Raw genomic sequence first — 6,040 nt, 5'->3', positions numbered from 1 at the left:
ACTTGCCGATCAGAAGGCCGGCGGTTTGAATCCCTGCGATGGGGATGAGCTCCTGTTTGCTCAGTCCCTGCTCCTGCCAACCTAGCAGTTCGGAAGCACGTCAAAGTGCAAGTAGATAAATAGGTACCGCTCCGTCGGGAAGGTAAACGGTGTTTCCGTGTGCTTCTCTGGTTCACCAGAAGTGGCTTAGTCATGCTGGCCACATGGCCCGGAATCTGTACGCCAGCTCCCTCGGTCAGTAAAGTGAGAAGAGCGGCACAACCCCAGAGTCGGCCACTACTGGACCTAGTAGTCAGGGGTCCCTATACCCTTTAAGGAACTCATACCCCTTAGCACAGCACTAGCATATTCAGATGGTTCTCCTAGTACTCAGCATCCAAGATCAAATGGCCTCCCTCAACTGACTAACCAGAAAACCAAGCGACCTGCCTTCTAACTCTCCCCTGTCGCAAGCATCAACCCCAGCTTTGATTCTATGTGACTCAACCAACCAAGAAATATGGAGGTGGACAGGGAACCCATTAAAAGGAATAAATATTCCCTTCACATAAGATAGTATCTGAGCTCTGGGACAATCTTTATAGCTTCCTGCTGATCCCTCCATAGCTTATTCGGATTTGTCTCAATGATCAGTACACCATGCCCCAAACAGCTTGAGGGAACTGCTACTACATCCCTGCTGTTTAAAACCACCAGAGCGTATTGCCTTTCATAAAAAGGCACTTATTTTTCCCCATAAAAGCTATATTCAGCCTGTTTCCTCAAACCAACTGATGTGTAGCTGACTAACGACTCATTGGCTGGAGGTCAGCTCTGTAGTTTCTCAGTTGCCAGCCTTTAAAAGCAGTCTCTTCATTTTAAAAAAAGCTTTCCAATGGGGCAAGGCTTCTTTCTTGACAACCGAGGCCCACAAATGGCTCAGGCTTGGCTGCTTGCATTCTGTGTTTTACTTTGCCTCAAGTCTGGAGGTAAGTCTCCGCATTACTGAGAGCCAGTGTGGTGTAGTGGTTAAGAGCGGTAGACTTGTAATCTGGTGAACCGGGTTCGCGTCTCCGCTCCTCCACATGCAGCTGCTGGGTGACCTTGGGCCAGTCACGCTTCTTTGAAGTCTCTCAGCCTCACTGACCTCACAGAGTGTTTGTTGTGGGGGAGGAAGGGAAAGGAGAAAGTTATCCGTTTGAGACTCCTTTGGGTAGTGATAAAGTGGGATATCAAATCCAAACTCTTCCTCTACTACCTCAGGATGGTTAAAACAAAAAGCAGTCCCCTAGTTATTGCATGTTATTCCTCCACCTCACTTCCTAAAATGGAGAAATCTCCAAATGGGCTTTGCAGCATTGGTGTCAGTACTCGGCATGTTTGGGTAAATGTTGAGTTTGTGTCAGAGCTCAGTTCTGCGGACAGCAGTGTGCCCTCTTTTTCTTTTTAAATCTCTTGTCCACCATCAAGGAGAGGAACACAACCCTCTACAGGACCAAGCCACAAATATGCCTACAATTTCAATATCAAAATCCATACAAGTTTAGACCAATTTTCAAAGGGGAAAAAAAATCCTTCCTCTTACTGTTAGCTTTCGGTGCCAATAGGATTTGGGGAGCTTAAGACAATAAATATTGATGCATCCCTACTTAAATTAGGACGGGTTTTGCTGGGGTCTCACTGGTACTATGTGTTGCGGCACAGACAGCTACCTATTAGGAAGGAAAATTTTTTAAAAGGCAGGAAGTGAAAAGAGACCCAGGACCTCTGCAAAACACCGAGAGCTTGGAGCCCCGGGTTTAACCTAGAATCAGGGGGTCAGCAAACTTTTTCAGCAGGGGGCCGGTCCACTGTCCCTCAGACCTCGTGGGGAGCCGGACTATATTCTGAAAAAAATAATAATGAACGAACTGCTATGCCCCACAAATAACCCAGAGATGCATTTTAAATAAAAGCACACATTCTACTCATGTAAAAACAAGCTGATTCCTGACCGTCCGTGGGCCGGATTTAGAAGGCGATTGGGCCTTAGTTTGCCTACCCGTGAGTCCTAGAACAAAGCCCCTGATTTGGTGAATTGTAAAGTAATGTTTTCAGGATCAAACAATAAAATCAAAACTTCCTCTCTTTTGCAGTAGATGCTGTAAAGTGCAAAAAATGCAATTCATTTCCTCCATTCCCAATATGCAGTGAGGGTTTTGAGGAATGTGAAGGAGAATTCTGCAGCTTGATGGAATTGTACAGTGGTAAGGAACCTTTCCTCTTTAAATTCTTCGTTTGTGTAACTAGGGGGGCGCAGGGCACCTGCCTTCTCAGTGGTCATAAGGAGCCCTGCTAGATCCATCTAGTTCAGCATTCTGTTTCCAAGTGGTCAACAGAACCACACATAGCCTTCATAGCTATGAAGGACTTGCTGACAAATTTATTGGCAGCTGCACAAATTATGATAGCTAGGAAGTGGAAGAGGCAAGCAGAATACAAAATGGAAGAATGGTATAAAGAGGTGTGGGATATAGCTATTAATGATAAATTAATATGTGCCTTTAAGGTAAGACGGGGAACATGCAGGAAAAATGGTTTCGAGAAGATATGGAGCGTGTTTGTAGAATTTGTACTGTTAAAACGGAAAGGGGTCAAACCATCGCAAGAGTTGTTGAAATTTTGGGAGGTCTGATAGTTACAATGGAATGGTCTTGGTGGTGGGGTGCAATTTTTAATTCTTATTTATTTATGATTATTACTTTGTCATAATAATAATGAAGAAGAAGAAGAAGAAGAATCACACATCATGGAACTTTAGAAATAGAAGGGATCCCAATTGTTATCTAGTTTAGGAGTTCCAACTTTTTAAAAAGTGAAAATCCGGACACCAAAGTAAGTTTTGGAACTTTTCTAAAAGAGATTTGCCAAAATAAATTGGAGTTTCCATATGCCTGGATTTTCCCAGACATTTTAGAAATTACTGAAAATCCCCCCCCCCCCGATGCAATTTCACAGATATGTCTGGGTAAACCTGGACTTTTGGCATCCCTAATCTAGTTCAATAGGGCAGTGGGTGGCGCTGTGGTCTAAACCACTGTGCTGCTTGGGCTTGCTGATCAGAAGGTCAGTGGTTTGAATCCCCACAAAGGGGTGAGTTCCCTTGCTCGGTCCCAGCTTCTGACAACCTAGCAGGTCAAAAGCACGCCAGTGCAAGTAGATAAATAGGTACCGCTCTGGTGGGAAGGTAAACGACGTTCCCGTACGCTGCTCTGGTTTCGGTGTTCCATTGCACCAGAAACAGCTTAGTCATGCTGGCCACATGACCCGGAAAAACTGTCTGCGGACAAATGCCGGCTCCCTCGGCCTGTAAAGCAAGATGAGGGCTGCAACCCCAGAGTCGTCTGCTACTGGACTTAACAGTCAGGGGTCCTTTATCTTTACCTTTTTTAATCTAGTTCAAGCTCTTTTTATTGCTTAGTTTGAATCTCCTTTCTTATAATTTGAAGCCACTGGTATGGGGTCTACCATCTGGAGCAGCAGGAAAAAACACCTTGATGCATCTTCCATGTGACAGGCCTTCAGATAGTTGAAGATGATTATCACATCACATCTCAGTCTTCTCTCCTCCAGGCTAAACATACCCTACTCCCTCAACTGTTCCTCATAAGGCTGAGGTGCACCATTCTGCAGCATAGTATCAGGAGCACTGCCCTGGCTGCCATAGTCCCTGCTTCCCAGGGATACCAGAGCCTCCATGCGTGCGTGGTTCCACTAGCTTTGGAAAAAGCGGGGTCCTTGCCAGATTCTGTGCTTCTTGGAGAAAATGAGATAAGTAGCAAGAGGCCACAAAGCGTCCACAGGAGGCCCTGCTTCTGTGCCTTAAAACAGCTAGTGGACAGACAGATATTTTAAAATAGTTACTTAAGGAGATGACATGTTAGACAGGGATTGAAATGGAAGCTTTTCATTCCAAGGAACAAATGGATATGTCAATTGAACATGGACCTCTTTTGCAGTAAGGGCTTCCAGACTTAGGAAAATGAATTTGGGATCCATTTTAGATCATTGTGGTAGAGATTCTGAGATTTAAGATTATAGATTTATTCTGGCATGTATCTCTCCCATCCTTTAACTTCATTTTATTTTAATGTTGATTCCCCCCCCCCTACTTTTTTTAAAGCAAATTAAAAATCAAAATTTTGTTCGAGGTATTTTACTTGGATGTGTAGTAAACCTTTGTGCTTTTTGGTATGTTCTCCTTTCTCTTGTTATGGTCTATGGACTAGGCTAATAAAATCACATTCATTCAAATGCAAATGCTTTCCTTTCTCTCTGCAGTCAAAACCGGTGAATTAAAACTAGTCCACAAATCCTGTCCCCCCGAATCCTTCAGAAAGTACTGTGGAAAGGTTTGGACGCGCTACAATTACGTTAAAAAGAAAGTAGACTGCTGTTTTACTGACTTTTGCATTGAGTGATTTTAATATTGTATTCTTAAATTGGTTGTGGTTATAACAGTTATGCTGTTAGGTGTAAATCTCCCAAAGACATTGTATTAAAAGAGTTCATGCTCTTGCTCCATCATGGAAGCCAGGAAGCCCTGTTTTAATTGGACAAACCACAGAAAAGGATATAGAATATATTAGCCTGATTTTTATTAAACCATTATCCATGTCAAAATTTCCATCTATGTTCTCAAGCTAAGACGCCTAATTTTGCTATCTTTCTGTCATTGTTTCTAAGCTTCTCCCTTCCCCACTGTTATCTAGTACAACGCTAAAGCCTTTGGACACTTCTGATGTTAAGGCTATTTGCCAATTTGTCTTCTTCAGGAGTAAGCTGCATTGAATTCAGCGAAGCTTACTTCTGAGTACACAGGCTCAGGATTTTGCAGTTGCAAGATTTTGTAGACAGATTCCTCAGTCGTTCTCAACCATTTGATTTAAATATATAACTATGCCGTGTGCCCAAGAATAAGCTGTGCTGAATTCCACTGAGTTTGATGATGAGTGGCTAGGCTGGGGATTTTGCCGATGCAAGGATTTAAAGAAAGATTTCTCACTCCAGCCAAGCCATGGTATTAAACACCCAGAAAAGCAAAAGCAAAACCGTCCCCTGGCCACAATATGTCTGTACAGGGATCTGAGCTGGCATGACAAACACTGCAAGGGCTAAAGAAACACAGACAAGTAACTAGCCCCATCCATAGACTGTGATTTTTTACATTGGGCACAACAGGTATCTCCCCTAACTTGGGAGCATTCTAATGATTGGTCAGTCCTGAACTGCGTTGTTAGATCCTCCCATCCCACACTTGCAGTCAAGGGGGTCAGGTAGGGGGCTGGACCCAGACTCTCCTGGGTTTTGTCCATTGGATTCCGAATTCTCATCTGCCCTGAGTCCAGTGAACCCTGTCCCCCTGACACCCTGGTTGGTTAGAGAGCTGGAATATATTTTCTTTTCTCTCTTCTTAAAACTGCCATGTAAAAGTAATGTAGCAAAGTTTAAACTCCTGTATTTTGGACTGGTGGGAATATATATTGAAATATAATAGATAACATAATTGCTAGATTTGCATGCAGTGCGACAATACGTCTTCATTTCCTATGAGATTGTGATGACTATGTCTTTCAGAAACTCAAAAGCGTTTTGCTAATGTAGGTGCAGTAGATGTTTTAAAAATGGATTTCAGTCTCTGGTCAGTCTCAGCCCCTGGCCATATCTGCTTGCTGGCCTCTCACCTTTGGGGTGCTTCCATACAGTGTGCATGGGGGCTGATTTAAGTCTCGGAATGAAGCAGGCTGAGTGAAAAAATAAAATGGGGAAAACTCGTTGTGTGAGTATTTTTAAATTAAACAAAGTCCTGGACTTAGAGGGGTGGCTGGGGATAAATAAACTTCTACTAATAATGAAACACCCAGGAAAGCAGGGGCTGTGTGGTATATTTCCTACTGATACAATCCCAGTTCTCTTCAATTATTACTTTGAAATCAGTGTAGGAGGCAGACCCTACAGGTGAACTGGAAGATTCACAGCGGCTTAAAATCTGGTCCACGTATACCTTTAGGTCCAGGTCTGC

At 43.4% G+C, this 6,040-nt stretch overlaps 1 long non-coding RNA gene across 1 annotated transcript; it reads left to right on the top strand.

Annotated features, from left to right (window-relative positions):
- The first annotated feature begins 877 nt into the window (after window positions 1-877).
- Window positions 878-5,284, top strand: LOC309365420. Its single transcript, XR_014166127.1, has 3 exons — window positions 878-968; window positions 2,115-2,225; window positions 4,300-5,284. It is a non-coding gene; the product is annotated as an uncharacterized lncRNA (long non-coding RNA).
- The last annotated feature ends 756 nt before the right edge of the window (window positions 5,285-6,040 follow it).

Source organism: Podarcis melisellensis (assembly GCF_964234715.1).
Source record: "Podarcis melisellensis genome assembly, chromosome: 2".
NCBI lineage: Eukaryota > Metazoa > Chordata > Lepidosauria > Squamata > Lacertidae > Podarcis > Podarcis melisellensis.
This window is presented reverse-complemented; position numbering and strand designations above follow the sequence as displayed.